The following is an 18,321-nucleotide window of genomic DNA, read 5'->3' as shown; positions in this document are numbered from 1 at the left end:
GAGAGCAACTTGTCTAAGAAAAGAACTTATGAAACACTGTGTACAAATTAAATAGCTAGATACAAAAAAAAAAAAAAAAAACAGTTTACAAATTTAGGGATCTCTGCGTAGATTTTTTTACATACATTTGAAAACTAACTATGGATATGAGAGATAAAAAGAAAATTTGAGGGGCTGGGGATGTGGCTCAAATGGTAGCATGCTCGCCTGGCATGTGCAGGGCTCTGGGTTCGATCCTCAACACCACATAAAAATAAAATAAAGATGTTGTGTCCACTAAAAACTAAAATAAATAAATATTAAATAATTCTCTCTTAAAAAAAAAGAAAAGAAAGAAAATTTGATTTTCCATGTAATTAATATCCAGTAAAATGATTTTTAGTGAACTAGAACACTTTCCTATTATAATACATCATATAAATTACTTTTGATACTACATCAGTAATATCAACTATCCTTTTATAAATTGATATGTTAGGAAAAACTAAGTAAATGTATGATAAATTATTATATATGGCAAGTAAATGTAACTAATACTTACTCCTTTGCAGAAGTTTTATATATATATATATATATATATATATATATATATATATATATATGTACATATTAATTATTTAGAATAGTGTGTTTCACTGTGGTAGATATATAGATACATATGTCATAATTTGATCAAACAAATTTATTCTTAAAAAATAATTTCAGCTCAATACTATTTCTTTTCCTCATAAGAGTAGTATGGTAGACAGACTTTAAGTTGTTCCCCAATGATCCCCACCTCCTAAAATTCATCACTTTTGATAATGTCTAAACTTTGGGTATGGACTGGATTTATAATTTAACTTCTTTTGTGGGGTGTGTTGCACCATTCCTGGAGTTACTGCAATATCAGGTCTATGCATGGAGTGGACAAAGCAAGTGCCTACTGCTCTAAAACTCCAATTACTATCATATCATATTTTAAATTGATAAGAATAAATGCTAAACTTGATCTTAGACAAAAGGCCAAGAAGATCCTATTATCATTTAACTTCTAGCAAATAGAATATGACAGAAGTAGTTAAATGACATTTCAAAGGTTAGTTACAAAGACTATGGCTTCAATCTTGGGCACATTTTCCTGCTCAATCATTCTGAAGGAATTCAGTGTTATGTTGTGGGCCTCCCTCTGGAGAGATCCGAATGACAAGGAACTGAGTCTCTGATTAACAACCAGAGAGTCTGAAGCCCAGTGACACCAATGTATTCTACCACTGAGTTTTGACATGATGTACACATAGCCAAAACCTTTGAGGCTTGTGAGAAAACTCTGAGTCAGAAGCTACAGCTAAGTTTCACTCAGATTCCTGATCCCCAGATATTTTGAGATAATAAACACTTATTATTTTAAACTGTAAAACTTACACCGAAGCCTGGAGCTGCTGAATTCAGGCTCTCGTTCGCCTGCATCTTGCAGACAAACGACTGTGACTCAGTACTAAAGGATTCCGATCCCACTGAAACAACTTGTCGGCTTTTCCTGATCCTGCGGAGGTTAATACCAACTTAGCCTCCATAGGCAGTGGCCACAGGATTGACAGGGCTTGGGAGAGCCGGTCAGGACCCACCCATTGCATTGGTCACCTGGCAAAGGGAATGAATTGTCGCCATTAACATAGGATACCACCATGGTAGAGATCTGACGTCACCAGAATGCGGTGGAGGAGATAACTGTATTGAAACCAGCAGCGGCAGGTGTGTAATCCCCTAGCCTTCCCTCTCCACACAGCATGGAAACCTCAAGGCCCCTCCCAGCTCTCCCATGAGCGTGATAGTCAGACCGAGGGAACAGCGGCGTGGGACCCACAGCGAGGGACCCCCGGCTACTGCTCCCACCAGCGCTGACAACTGAGGTCTCTTGCACCAGCTACTGGGGGCGTGGTTACCGGAGGGCAAGCAAAATACGCTGAGGGTTCTCAGCCCCAAGCTCCACAACCTTAGGGTCTGAGGGAATGACAAACAGGGAGTGTGCCCAGTTGTTCAAGAAAATAGTGCTCCCAGAAGCAGACCTGGCGTGTAGCCAGTATTGTGGTGAGCGTCACCAATGAGCAGGACCTGGCTGGAGGAAAAGTGGGGATTTGACTAGACACAAGAAAGGGCCCTAGGCAATCAGGATTGGAGACCGGCCCAGTTGGGGAGGAGGAGCTGCTTCACAGTGATTGGTTCCGGCGTAAGGAGAGGAGAAGCTTGGCCCGGTGGGCACAACTCCACCTACTGGAAGAGAAGTTAATTGAACTCTAAGAGTGCACTTATTAATTTTTTTTTAAATTATTTGGTTGTTTTTTTAATTTTTTAAAATTTTTATTTTTATTTTTTTATTTTTTATTTTTATGATTATTTTTTCAATTTCTATTTTTTTCTTTTGTCTATTCATTTCTTTTCAATTTCCTCATTCCTCTTTCCTTGAATTCTATCTGTTTACTCTTATTCTCTTTAGTGACTTCTTCCCTTCCCTTCTAATACTTTTCCTCCCAAGCATCATGACGCTGTTTATGTGTGATATACTAAATATGTATAGGTAAATGTTCCGAGGTGTTATATAGTGCTACCAAGTCCCTAGCTACCCCTAAATACTTCAGACCATTCTCCTGTTAATATCCCTCGTCAGTAGAGCAACCCTCCAAGGTTGCCAAGAGATACCAACCTCAATACCATCACATCATTCGACCTAAATATAAGTCCCAAGACCAAATTGCATACTGCTATATGCCATCAGAATCCGTACACAGTTTAGGAAACGAATGAATCTGCATTAAAGTGCAACAAAACTCATCATCTCTAGTCATAGTCTCCCATCACAAAAGAGAGACTCCAGAGACACACAAAACCAAATAAATTTATAAGAGTAAACAGTAAATCAGCAGTCAAACAGAACAAGAAGTAACATGAGCAGCATGAAAAAGCAAGGAAGAAAAGGAGTACAAACAATGCACGACAACCTAAATATACAGGAGGACCTAGAGGCATCAGAAAAATTGTCAAATAAAGAACTCAAGGAATACTTTAGACAGATGGAATGGAATCTTAAAGAGGACATGAGACAGCAAATTCAAACAATGAAAGAACACATTGAAAATGAATGACATAAACAGATAAAAGAAGCAAATAAGCATCTTTATCAGGAGATAGAGATTATTAAAAAAATCAATCAATAATTCTAGAAATGAAGGAAACTATAAACCAAATTAAAAACTCAAATGAGAGTATGACTAACAGAGTGGAGCAAGTAGAAGCCAGAACGTCAGATAATGAAGACAAAATATACCATCTTGAAAAGAGTCTAGCCAACTCAGAAAGGCTGGTAAAAAGTCACGAGAAAAACATCCAAGAGATATGGGATAATATAAAAAAAAAAAAAAACTTAAGAGTCATCGGGATAGAGGAAGGTATAGAGGTTCAAACCAAGGGAACGAGCATCCTTTTGAATGAAATAATTATAGAAAACTTTCCAGATATAAAAAAGGAAATGGATGTACAAATTGTAGATACAAAGAGGACACCGAGCATACAAAATCACAGTAGACCAACATCAAGACACATTGTATTGAAGATATCCAATATACAGAACAAAGAGAAAATATTAAAAGCTACAAGAGAAAGGAGGCAGATTACATTTAGGGTTAACCAATAAGGTTAACAACAGATTTTTCATCACAGATGCTGAAAGCGAGAAGATCCTAGAACAACGTATTTCAAACACTGAAAGACAATGGATGCCAACCAAGAATTCTGTATCCAGCAAAATTAAGCTTCAGGTACTACAACAAAATAAAAATCTTTCATGATAAACAAAAGTTAAAAGAATTTGCAGCCAGAAAACCAGCATTGCAAAGAATCTTGAGCAAAACAATACACAAGGAAGAAATGAAAAACAATAACCAAAACCAACAGTGGGAAGTACCTCAGTAAAGCGAGAGGGCAGGGGGAAAGCTAATCATGGAGAAACAAACCAAATTAAAATTAAAAAAAAAGATAAATAATCAAACATGGCTGGAAGTACAAACCATATATCAATAGTAACTCTAAACGTTAATGGCTTAAACTCACCAATAAAGTGACATAGGCTGGTAACATGGATTAAAAAAAAACAAATCCAATAATATGCTGCCTCCAGGAGACACATCTGATTGGAAAAGACATACACAGGCTGAAGGTGAAAGGTTGGGAAAAAACATACCATGCACACGGTCCTTGTAAGCAAGCAGGGGTGGCCATCCGCATATCGAATAAAATCGACTTCAAGACTAAGTTAACCAAAAGGGATAAGGAAGGACATTATATACTGTTAAAGGAACCATTAACCAACAAGACATAACAATTATCAATATTTATGCACCAAATAATGGTGCTGTGACGTTCATAAAACAAACTCTCCTCAAGTTCAAGAATCAAATAGACCAAAACACAATAATTATGGGTGACTTCAACACTCCACTCTCACCATTGGACAGATCCTCCAAACAAAAGTTGAGTAAAGAAACTATGGAACTCAATATCACAATAAATAACCTAGACTTGACTGACATATATAGAATATATCAACCATCATCAACTGGATATACTTTTTTCTCAGTAGCACATGGATCCTTCTCAAAAATAGACCATATATTATGCCATAGGGCAACCCTCAGTAAATATAAAGGGGTGGAGATAATACCATGCATTTTATCTGATCATAATGGAATGAAACTGGAAATGAATGATAAAAGAAGGAAGGAAAAATCCTACATCACATGGAAAATGAACAATATGTTACTGAATGATCAATGGGTTACAGAAGAAATAAAGGTGGAAATCAAAAAATTCTTAGAGATAAATGAAAATACAGACACAACATACTGGAATCTATGGGACACAATGAAAGCAGTTTTAAGAGGGAAATTCACTGCCTGGAGTTCATTCCTCAAAAAAAGAAAAAAAAAACAACAAATAAATGAGCTCACACTTCATCTCAAAGCCCTAGAAAAGGAAGAGCAAAACAACAGCAAATGTAGTAGAAGGCAAGAAATAATTAAAATCAGAGCGGAAATCAATGAAATTGAAACAAAAGAAACTATTGAAAAAATTGACAAAACTAAAAGTTGGTTCTTCGAAAATATAAATAAGATCGACAGACCCTTAGCCATGCTAACGAAGAGAGGAAGAGAGAGAACTCAAATTACTAATATACGGGATGAAAAAGGCAATATCACAACAGATGATACAGAAATACAGAACACAATTAGAAATTATTTTGAAACCCTATATTCCAATAAAATAGAAGATAGTGAAGACATTGATAAATTTCTTAAGTTATATGATTTGCCCAGACTGAGTCAGGAGGATACACACAATTTGAACAGACCAATATCAATGTATGAAATAGAAGAAGCAATCAAAAGACTACCAACCAAGAAAAGCCCAGGACCGGATGGGTATACAGCGGAGATTTACAAAACCTTTAAAGAAGAATTAATACCAATACTTTTCAAGTTATTTCAGGAAATAGAAAAAGAGGGAGCTCTTCCAAATTCATTCTATGAGGCCAACATCACCCTGATTCCAAAACCAGACAAAGACACCTCAAAGAAAGAAAACTACAGACCAATATCTCTAATGAACCTAGATGCAAAAATCCTCAATAAATTCTGGCGAATCGGATACAAAAACACAAAAAAATTGTTCACCATGATCAAGTAGGATTCATTCCTGGGATGCAAGGATGGTTCAATATACGGAAATCAATAAATGTTATTCACCACATCAATAGACTTAAAGATAAGAACCATATGATCATCTAAATAGATGCAGAAAAAGCATTCGACAAAGTACAGCATCCTTTTATGTTCAAAACACTAGAAAAACTAGGGATAACATGAACTTACCTCAACATTGTAAAAGCTATCTATGCTAAGCCTCAGGCTAGCATCCTTCTGAATGGAGAAAAATTGAAGGCATTCCCTCTAAAATCTGGAACAAGACAGGGATGCCCTCTATCACCACTTCTATTCAATATTGTTCTCGAAATACTGGCCAGAGCAATCAGACAGATGAAAAAAATTAAAGGCATAAAAATAGGAAAAGAAAAACTTAAATTATCACTATTTGCGTAAGACATGATTCTATGCCTAGCAGACCCAAAAGGGGTCTACAAAGAAACTACTAGAACTAATAAATGAATTCAGCAAAGTGGCAGGATATAAAATCAACATGCATAAATCAAAGGCATTCCTGTATATCAGCAACAAAACTTCTGAAATGGAAATGAGGAAAAGCACTCCATGCACAATATCCTCAAAAAATAAATAAATAAAATACTTGGGAATCAACCTAACAAAAAAGGTGAAAGATTTATACAATGAAATTACAGAACCCTAAAGAGAGAAATAGAAGAAGATCTTAGAAGATGGAAAAATATACCCTGTCCAAAAATCATGGAATTTGCAGGGAAATGGATGTCACTAGTGCAGATTATGCTAAGTGAAGCTAGCCAATCCTTAAAAAAGAAATGCCAAATGTCGTTTTTGATATAAGGAGAGCATCTAAGAACAGAATAGGGAGGAAGAGCATGAGAAGAAGCTCACCATTAAACAGGGACGAGAGGGTGGGAGGGAAAGAGAGAGAGAAGGTAAATTGCATGGTAAAGTAAGGAGACCCTCATTGTTATACAAAATTACATATAAGAGGAAGTGAGGGGAAAGGGAAAAAAACAAGAGAGAGAAATGAATTACAGTAGATGGGGTAGAGAGAGAAGATGGGAGTGGAGGGGAAGGGAGGGGAGTGGGGATAGTAGAAGATAGGAAAGGCAGCAGAATACAACATACACTAGTATGGCAGTATGTGAAAAAGTGGATGTGTAACCGATGTGAATCTGCAATATATCTATACGGGGTAAAAATGGGAATTCATAATCCGTTTGAATCAAATGTATGAAATATGATATGTCAAGAGCTTTGTAATGTTTTGAACAACTAATAAAAAAAATAAGAAAAAAAGAAAAATTTAAAAAAAAAAGAAAATGCTATGCGTTAAGAAAATTAGAAGGCATAGGAAATCTGGGTTGGTCATGGCAAATAGCTATTTGATATCCTTATGAGTTTTAGACATTGCTGTTAAATGAATCAACATTGTCTTCCTCATAAGAGTTTATGATTGTGTGAGGCTTACAAAAAGAATGAGATATGGAATAGGCAATTAACTATTTTTGTATATTCATTCTGTTATGATTGAGCCAGTCTTATTCGGTTCTAAAGTATCTACTCTAAATTTTGTGATTTATTACAATGTTTGATTGTAATATGTATGTATCAGGAAAAAATAAATAAATAAATAAATAAACTTTAAAACTTGAGGAGAATTTGTTACACAGCAATAGTTAACTAATATAAATACAAGGTCTTTAAAAATATTTAATCTGAAAATATATAATTTATGGAAGTCATAGTAATGAACAAAAAAGAGGTAATATAGATTATATTATCTACAATATGTGTTGTGCTCATAGTACAAACTGAGTGTTTAGAGAATAGTTTATAATAAAGGTGTGTGTTCAGTAAGAACTGTTTTACAAACTGCTTTGCTACATTTAAATTTCCATAGCACTAAGTAAGACTAGCTGGTGCTCCACCTTTTTGTCAACACTTGAATTTTGTCAAATTTATGATTCCAGATCTTCTAGAGATGAGTCATGTGGATTTCTTTAGACTTTATTTTCGTTTTTCTTTGTTGATAATATGTGCTGCAAATACTTTCTCCACCATTTGGCTTACTTCTTCACTTTCTTAGTGACAACTCTTGGTGAAGAGAAATTCATAAATGGAAAGTGGGTATCAGTATTTTTTGTGACCTCAGTAAGAAATATTTTCCTAAATGAGGATATTTCCCTGTGTCACTTTTAAAAGACCTTTATAATGTTTTCACACATTGAGGCATACAATATTCCAGAATTGAGTTTTGTATGAGATGTGAGACTGGAATCATATACCCTTTTTATCAATTTACACATATTATTTTATTGATATAACTATATACAATAATGAGATTTGTTGTTATATATTCAAATGTGCACACAGTAGAACAATATAATCTTGTCAATTCCATTTCCCAGTGCCTTCCCTTTCCCTTTGCTCCCCTTGCTCCTCTTCTTTTACTCTAATTGTGTCATTTCTATTTTTATGAGCTCTTCCCTTGACCCTTTATATTTCCTTTTTTTTTCTTTTTTCTCTCTGGCTTACACTTATGAGAGAAAGCAAGCATATGATCCATGACTTTCTGGGTATGGATTACTTTGCTTAATACAATTCTCTCAAGTTCCATTCATTTTCCTGCAAAGGACATCATTTCATTGTTCTTTAGGACTGAATAAAACACACAAGCATGCCTAGCTATTGAGAATTGTGTTCAGATGCTGATTTTAATTCTTTAGAATAAATACTGAGGAGAGGTATAACTGGATATTGTGTTTCCATTCCAAGGAGTCACCATACTGATTTCCAAAGTGATTTACTAATTTACAACTCCACTAACAATGTGTAAGTGTATCTTTTACTCCACATCCTTTTCAGCATTTATTATAATTTGTATTCTTGATGGTTGACATTCTAACTGGTGTGAGATATAATCACAGTGATTTACACTTCTGTGATCGCTAAAGATGTTGAACATTCTTCATATATTTGTTGACCATTTGTTTTTTTTCTTTTAAGAAGTGTCTGTTTAGTTCCTTTGCCCATTTATTGATTAGGTTATTTGGAGGTTTTTGTGGTAAGTGTTTTGTTTATATGAAGGATATTAATTCGCATTGGAACAGAACTTAGTAAAGATTTTTTTCTTTTGCTACTCAGAAACTTGTTAATTTGATGTCATCCCATTTATTAACTCTTGACATTATTTCCTTAACTGTAGGCCTGCACCTACGGAGTGTTGACCCTGTGTTTTCTTCCAAAAGTTGCATAGTTTTTAAGTCTTTGACCCATCTTGAGTTAACTTTTATACAGGGTGAGAGATAGGACTCATTCTTCTACTATGGATAACCAATTTCTCCAGCACCACTTGTTAGAAAGCCAGCCTTTTCTCCAGTGTATATTTTTCGGTGCCTTTGTGGGCCAGATGACTGTATTTGTGAGAGTTTGTCTGTTTGTCTTCGGTTCTATTCCATTGATCTGTGTCTGTTTTTTATTCCATGCAGTTTTTGTGACTATAGCTCTGCAGTATAATTTGGAATCAGCTTTTGCGATGCCTCCAGCATTGTTTCTTTTGCTTAGAATCCCCTTGGTTATTCTGGTCTTTTATTCTTGAGTATGAATTTTAGGACTGTTTTTACTAAGTCTGGGAAGAATGTCATTGGTATCTTGATGGAGATTGCATTAAATCTGAAGATGATTTTTGGAATTTGGGTCATTTTAGCATTATTAGTTGTGCCTATCCATGATCATGAAAAATCTTTCCATTACTTTCTTCAGTGTTCTATAATTTTTGTTGGAGAGGTCTTTCACCTCCTTAGTTTAGATTATTTCTACTTCTTTCTGAGGCGATGGTTGTTACTGGGTGGCATCAGTACCAGCCTGGGGAGGAAAAGGCTAGGTTATAATTATTTGCATTAGATAAATATTGGTATCAGATCTGCCATTTTTAGGTTGGGAGCCATTTTTATCTAGGGACTCCTAAGTTTTGATTGAAGAGTCATTTTATTCAGGGTTCCCAGGCTGTGGTGTCCTCAGACTTCAGGTTATGTCTTTCTGTTTGCTTTTCTGAATGTGCCTGATAAAAGGTTAACCCTATCCAGCTCATGACACAACCCCTAGGCATGCTTGTGAAATTCCCCTTGAGGGCTATCAAGCTGCTCTGTGAATGCGGACAGGCTGCTACTCCCCTGAGAGGGACGCCCTCAAAGGGACAGCCTTGTCAGTTTGCTCCATGCTGCTGACAATACATTTGTTGCATGGGATTCCGGTGAGTGGTGTGGTCCTTGAAATTTGCGTTGACTTTGTGAGTGTCCTATATATAATGTTCACTGCTCCAGAAATATTTGAAATCAAATTGGTAGGAAAATGATTTTATTCAAAGCCAGTTTTGAAAGAAGATAAAATAAAACTATTATTTTAAAGGTTTCATCTTCAAAATCCCTGAAGATGAGCAGAACTTTAAAGGAGAAGAGGCAGTAGTTACAGCAAAGTGAGACAGTAGGTAGGCAGTGTGCATATATAGACATGATTAGCATGTGCTTGATGGGTGGGGGCAGAGTGCAATCTCCACTCCCAACTTCTTGGCATCCGTCAGGTCTTTGGGGCTTGGTTTCACTCTCAACAGGAACAAGTTTCTCTTCATTTAGAGGGGCCCCAAATGTAGTCTAGTTCATGATTAGTTTACCTTGATACAGTATGTATTGTGTCAGAGCTTGAGGATCCTTTTTTTTAATGTCTAACAAGTGTGGGGGCCTTCCTATAGGTCAGGCAATTGTGTTCTATACAGCAGAGTATATGAGATGCACAGTCTGCAATTGTTCTAGACTGCACAACTCTATTAAACCACCTCTGTGAGCAGTATAATACTGTCTGTATTTGCTCAGCGATGTGGAGGAGGTGGGAGGGAAGCAATTGCAAAAGGTTAATGTGTTCATATTTGGACATTTTCAAACATCTGTTTTCTATGTTTTGTGCATTTTGTTTTTGCTGTGTATATAGTGTATATAATGGACAAATAAGTCCCAATTTTGCAACATCTAGTCTCTAGATGTTAAAGAGGTTGCCAGGGTATGACCAAGTAGTTAGTAACATTAGAACCTTTTGTACATTTTTTGTTGAAATTCATAGGAAAGCTTGTCCTCTGTAAAAAGACTTTTGGATATGGATTTGTTCAACCATCTCTAAGTGTTACATATGCCTGTACTTGTCCACTGGACTGAAAATAGAAGGAAATGAGGAGGGAGAGGTTTAAGGACAAAATGGTGATGTTAGAAGATACCTCATATTTAACCATTGCTACGCATGCAATTTTATTTACCAGTGCTGTGTGAATAGTGGACAGGGTCTTATGTGGAATATCTAGTCCTTCTATATATTTAGAAGTGCTTGATATATTTAAAAGTAAAAGTAGTAGAATTGAAACTTTTTGTAAATAGCTTTTAAAAACTGATGAGAAACATTGTGCTTGGAAATGTTAAACCACCTCTTAATAGAATACTGTCTGTTGTACTTGTTGATTGGGTTGAGGGAGGTGGGAGGGAAGAAGTTGCAAAAGGTGTTTAACATTGTTAGAGTGTGCTAGAAGACTTCAGCTTACGCATTGCCTTGTACTGTGCATGTCATTTAACTTTTCTCTACTGAATATATTGTATTTATACTGGTCAAAGGAGTCCTAATTTTATAATATCTAGTCTCTAGATATTAAAGAGGTTGCCAATGTATGACAAAAGTAGAGTTAGTAAACTCACACATTTTGTACACTTTGTGTTAAAATTCATAGAAAGGCAGTCTTCTGAAAAGGACTTTTGGAAGTGAAATTGTAACATCATATCATGTGACACTCAGATGTGACACATGTGACAACAGGAGAAAGAAGTAGAAGAAATGAAGGATTCTAGGCCAGAATGATCCTACTTAGAAGACACTTTCAGATATAACTATTGTTACATGTGTGTAGTTTATTTAACACTACTATGTACATAGTGGACAAACTTAAGTCCTTATTTGAAACATCTAGTCTTTCTAGATGTTTAGAAGTGCACAAAGTATGTTAAAAGTAGAGGTAGTAAATAAAACATTTTGTTATATATCTTTTTTTTAATTCATGAGAAAATATCTGTCTTTTGGAAATGGAATGATCAAAACACTTCTCTGAACAGTACATATTATATCTGTGCTGGTTCAGGGAGGAAGAAGGAAAAGAAAATATAAAGGGCTTTATACCAGTGTATTTTCTGTGAAGCAGAATTGACCATTGTCCCTTATATTTGTGGGTTTTGTTTTACTATTCTGTGTAAATAGTGTATATAAAGGACGAATGAGTCCTGATTTACATCTAGTCTATCTAGATGCTAAAGAGGTGTATGACAAAAGTAGAGTTAGTAAACTAACACACCGAGTACATGTTGTTAAATTCATAGGAAAGACTGTAATTAAAACCACTTAGAAAATGAAATTTGTTAAAAGTCATCTTTAAGCATTACAGATGCATATCCTGACCCATTGGTTGATAAGACTAGAAGGGGAAGGGTTCTAGGCCAGAATGTTACTGTTTGGAAGACACTTTCAAATTCTAGCCTTTAAAAAAAGGGGTGGGGGGAGTTTTGCTTCAAAATATAGCCTTTGTTAAGTAAGTGTTGCAGTTTATTCAGTGCTACTGTATGTATAGTTGGAAACTTAAGTCCTTATTGGGAACATCTAGTGTTTCTAGATGTTGAAAAGTGCACAACACATGGGAAAATTAGAGAGCTAAAGTAATGCCCTTTAAGTATGTTTTGTTACTACTTAGGAATGGTTGCCATTTAGGGGAATGGAATTGTTGAACTTGATGTCTTGGAGGGTAGGTTGAAGGTTCACTGGGTCGGGGGTAGGGGAAGGAGAAAGTATGCATAGAGAAGTAATAGATGCCCTTTAGATTAGTTCAGATTTTCTAGCCATTGTTATATGTGCATTTTAGTTAATCTTGCTGGGTATTTAAAGGATAAGTCCTAATGCCCAAACTTTGTTAACAATAGCAAAATAATCCCTATATAAATGTTCTTTTGTTAGTTTTTAGAAAGAACTGTCTTCTGAGAGTGACCCTTGTTAATCCAGCTCTTGGAGCTAGGGATAGTCCTGAATTTAGTCACTGGAGTGGTGAAGAGGGAAAAGAGGAAGGGGGAGGGGAAGTGCTCTTTGCTAAAGTCTCCATATTTGGAAGACAGGTTTAGATTATAACCATATATCTATATGTACATTTTTGGTAAATTGTGTTTTTGTGCACAAAGTTCATACTTCATTTCACAATATCTAATCTTTCTAGATGCTTGAGGTGACAGTGAATCATAAAAAGTAGTGCTAGTGAATTAGCCAACTTGTAAATATCTTTTTGTTATAATTGATAGAAAAGATGCATCTTGAACATGGAATTGTTTTATCTCTGGGCATTGTGTATCAGGACTTGTTCATTAGGCTGGCAGCAGAGGGGCACAGAGAAACACACAGAAAGATGGAAGCAAGTGTTCAAAGATTTCCATTTTGATGTGAGCCACTGGTGTGTGTGCATCTTCTGGCTGTACTATAGGAATATTTTAATTCACTGGTAACATGCATTCTTGCTAATATTTTAATAGTAGAAATCTGTTAATGAAACAAGCTTGGTGTGTTCTGTTGCTGTTTAATTTTAAATTGAGCATTAAGAGAATGAATTGTTTTAGTTGCAACTCTGCCAATATGTCTATCTAGGGGCCTGTTGCCATTTCTGTCTTCAGTGAAATTTTTGTCCCCAAGAAAGGATTACAGATTGAGTTGGTGTAGTGTATTCTTGGTTATCAAACATACTCATGTAGCTTTGGTATTTTGAATTGGTAAATATTCATGATGTGTGGAAAAGCATAATACACACCACAATCTCAATCACACAAAATGGGATATTGTGTGTATATATGCACACAACCTAGAGGGACATGTCCAACTAAGCTTCTTGTGACTGGATGTTTTTTTCTTCCTGTAATGTACAATTTACTTTTTAAAAAATAAAAATTATTTTAAAAACCTGAAAAACAAAACAAAACAAAAGAAATCCTGCTCTCCATGTGTTGAGTATCAGGTTACTGGATCCAAGCTATAAAATTATTTCTATACCTGCAGTAAGACAAAGGTCTAGAGCCTTTCTTAGGAGTATGAATAAGTGTTTCCTAGTGGGTCCTAAGCAAGAAGGAATGTTCCATGTATGTAGCTGAAAGTGGCTACAGCCTAGTTACAGAGGGTTTTCAGGATCTACAGTCAAATTGAGGTCATAAGACCTGTATTGGAACATGGATGTATGTGTATCTCATCCAATTCCTGGCAGCTGAGAGATGCTGGAGCCAGGTCATGATGGGTAGCTCCTAGGTCCATGCCGCAGTCCGGCTGGCTGGGCAAAATAACCGGGGGGTGACGAATAACTTGTGTACGTTGATACAGCAGGAGTGGGAGCCATTTATTGCAGGACAGGAGCAGTATTTATACATTCCACACAGCTTATCTAATTAGCATAAACTAGATACATCAGTCAACCAATAAGGAATCTCCACACTTAATGGCTCGCTTTTGTTACTTCTCAAACCACTCCCTCTGGCATTTTGCCAGGCACCATCCAGACTTGTTTATGAACTTTAACATTTCCCTGGCAAAATGCCAGGTGTTATTTTGACTTGTTTACAGACTCTAACATTTCCCCCTTTTGTTTAATTTAAATAATGACCACAGTGGTTTTTACAGAAACACCATAAATAACCTGCTACAAACAGAAAGGGAGGATACAAAATGCCACAATACCAAGCCACTTGATGGCTCCATGCAAGAAGCCCTTGGAAAAATTATACCAGCAATGACACTGTTAGCAAAGATACCGAATTACAATTTGTTATAGATTACAGTTTGTTGTCTCAGTCCAGGTAAAGTAGTGTCTCAATAGATTAACTCACAGTCCAGGTAAATCACAGTCCAGGTAAGTTCTGCAGGCAACTAGCTTGATCCGAAGTCTCGTCCGTTTCTCAGTGGAAGTCTCGTCCGGTTTTCAGCAACACTGGAAATTCTTCCACCTTGCTCTTCACAGGCACTGGGATTAAGGCAGGAACTCTGGATGGCTAAAGAAAATCCTGTAGCATTCTACTAAGAAAACAACCTTCTGAACAATTTAGTACATTATCTCAAGGTTTTTTTTTTACATTTGAAATAGGCCTTAATAGTGCTCATTACTCATTAGCTTCCAGGTGTGGGAGAACCATTGTAGTTACTGGCCTTGGAAATGACCAAACATCAGGGACACCAATAGCGTCTTCTGTTGGCTGTAGTGCTTGGGCAGCCCCAGATGGCCCTGGGGAGTGTCCCGGTCTCAAACTGCTACTGGGCACAGGGAGCAAGAGCCTGCGAGACTGTGCCTCCAAGTCAGGTCAATATGGGCTCTCAGCAGTGGAAGAGCCAGCTGCTGCCCTTTGGAAAGCCCTTGCTGCACCATGACCAGCTCACGCATGTGGCAGCTGCGGCGCCGATTCACGCACCCTCCGGTAACGAAAAGTATTCAGTAATAGCCTTTTGCTGCAACTTTTTTCCTGATAATCCTTCTTCTTCTTAACTTTCTTTTTCTTTCTGTCTAGAGTTCCTGGGCTTTCATCAACACATGCCCTAACTATTCTTGGTTCCACTGGGGTGCCTTCTTCCCTTAGTAATTTACTTCTCACCCCTTCCATATTTTCATCACAAAGACAATACAATACACTGAGACAAAACAAGACACAAACATACTGTATCAATCTTCTCCATTTTCTCGAAATTGTCATTTTTCCTCTCGCCCTATCTGCCTAGGGAAGAGCAGATTTGCTCCCGTCCTATCTATGGACGGGCAGCATTTTTCGTCACTTACCCCCGAGTGTCCTGGGGCTCACCGTAACGGGCCACCATCTGCCGCAGTCCGGCTGGCTGGGCAAAATAACCGGGGGGTGAAGAACAACTTCTGTGCATTGATACAGCAGGAGTGGAAGCTGTTTATTGCAGGACAGGAGCAGTATTTATACATTCCACACAGCTTATCTAATTAGCATAAACTAGATACATCAGTCAACCAATAAGGAATCTCCACACTTAATGCCTCGCTTTTGTTACTTCTCAAACCACTCCCTCTGGCATTTTGCCAGGCACCATCCAGACTTGTTTACAAACTCTAACATTCCGCTGGCAAAATTCCAGGTGTTATTTTGACTTGTTTACAGACTCTAACAGGTCCATAGCCAGTACCAAGGTCAGTGGGACTGTTTCCTGGATCATAGTCTTGTATGATCTCTTGCTGGGTTCCTTGGCAGATGATGGTAGTGGCAAACCAAGAATGAATAGGGCTATGGGATGGGGCTTTCTCCAGGTCTGTAGAGAGACCTAGTCAGTAATCCTGTGGTCATTTGGGCATAGGCTTGACTTCTTGAAATAACCCCTTTATTTTTTGTCTTGAACTCAAAACCACCTTGGTCCCAAAGCTCCCACAAAGGCACTTTTATCCTTGAATTACTTCAAATTAATATTGGTGAGGTGAGATACATATCAGGGAACCTGCTACTGTACCATCTTGGTGCAATCCTGATGACTACATTTTCAAAGCATAAATCTCAAATGAAAATATACTTTATATATCTATATGTAATGTATTATGTAGTATAATATGTTATGTAATATAAATATATATAAAAGTATTATATATAATATGTCATTAAAATGTGACAAAAATTAGCAATAATTTGTTTAAAATCATTCAAAATATATGTTTATGTTTTTCTATCAGGCCTTTCATTGATGTGCAAAGAAACCAGAGTTAGGTAGAAGTGGATATTTTATTATACATAAACATTTTCTTGTCATTCTAGTTCAGATACACACAGATATACTTAGTAAACTGATTCCTAGAAATCACATTTCTATGTCTTTACAAAGTCCCTCAATTTCAAAAATTAACTAGAAACTTCCACATCAGGTTATTAACAGAAATTTAGACTACAACTTTTGTAAAAATGAATATGGTTAATGAGACAAAGGGAAAGGGGTAGAAAGACAGAACTGTAAAACATTTAATTTTGTATGGATGGGTTGTCTTGTGTATGTAAAGATGATGCAACAAGTGTGTCTAAGAAATATCCAAAGATCAAAAGAAAATACTTGAAAAATTTAATTCTTGCAAACATCAATGATTATTTTCACATCATTTACAATGTGGCACAGTATACTTGAGCTATAGTATCAACTGTCAAGTAGGATATTGCTTATACTTTAGACAATTTGTATTCACTGTAGATTTCATCTCCAATTACCTTCTATAACATATTCCACCTGCTATATTCTGACTTATTTGCTAATTGTTTCTGTTCTGAGTTAATTCTTCATAGTAAAGTATATGTTGCTCCAAACAAAAAACAGCATTTTACTGTTCTTATTACCTTAAAAATTGAATATAATCATGCTCAGAAAAATCTAAATAATTACAAATAGATTGATAATTTGATAGCGATATCTTAAAGCCTTTAAAGACCATAAAACCCACATGCTAATCTGAAAATAAAAGGTTTAAAAATATATTATTCTAGGCAAAAAAGCATTAATTAATAGGAAGAAATAATTCCATTCAAATTATTCCCCTGATGTGCAAAGCTAACTCACAGCTATATCAATTATACTTGTGCTATATTCATAGCCTAATTTATTGATATCATGGTCATTTTTCCAGTTAATAAAGATAAATAAAAATTAACAATGATTTTTGGTGCCTCTTGACTTCACACAATATATCTAAGCTCTCAGCAGGTACTGAAAGTTTTGTGTTCAAATTCATCCAGAATCTAACTACTTCTCGTATCTCCACCACCATCACCCTTGCCTGCATTACCTTCAATTCTTACCCAAATGATTAAGGGCATTCTAACTGATTCTCTATTCTCCACATGGAATTTAATGTGATTGTTTAAATATAGGAGTTATATCAAGTCAGTTCTTTGTTCAAATGCCTCAAAGTCATCCAATATCATGCACAGTACCCAAATCCTTAAAATGATTAAGATGCCTGTGTCATGGGTCCACCAGATGACTAACTTCATGTTGGGCCATTCTCCCCATTACCCACCAATGGCCAGGCACACTGGCCATCTTGCTTTCCTCAAAACAACAAGCACACTCTGTCTCAATGCTATTTCACTTGCTTTTGCTTTTGTCTCTTCATAAAATGACATAACCTCACATATCTGTGTGACCCTCCACCTCATTTCTTTCATTGTTCTGCCTGAATGTCACATCTTGGAAAGGCCTTCATTGTTCCCTTACCTTCCATAATACGTTCTACCTTCTGACAGAGGCACATTTACTTATTCAGTTATGTATTACATGGCCCCACAACAAAAATGTAAGATCCATATCCCCATTAATGGCCTCGTGGACCTTTTTCCACTGGGGTATGTTGTGCATATGGATCAGGACTTACTCAAGATATTTCAAATAATGATTAAAAGATCATATGAATAGTGGTTGAAATTATATGAATGAAGAACCTGGTTACCAACTAAACAAATATCTAAAATGAAAAATAAAATTTTAAGAAATATATTGAATTACTATAGGAAAGAAAATA

At 36.2% G+C, this 18,321-nt stretch overlaps 1 pseudogene; it reads right to left on the bottom strand.

Annotated features, from left to right (window-relative positions):
• Positions 1–855: 855 nt before the first annotated feature.
• On the bottom strand, positions 856–1,017 carry LOC114083017 (U2 spliceosomal RNA; annotated as a pseudogene).
• Between the last annotated feature and the right edge of the window lie 17,304 nt (positions 1,018–18,321).

This window comes from Marmota flaviventris, chromosome 6 (assembly GCF_047511675.1).
Source record: "Marmota flaviventris isolate mMarFla1 chromosome 6, mMarFla1.hap1, whole genome shotgun sequence".
NCBI lineage: Eukaryota > Metazoa > Chordata > Mammalia > Rodentia > Sciuridae > Marmota > Marmota flaviventris.
Note: the sequence above shows the minus strand (reverse complement) of the source record. Positions and strands in the feature narration are given on the sequence as shown.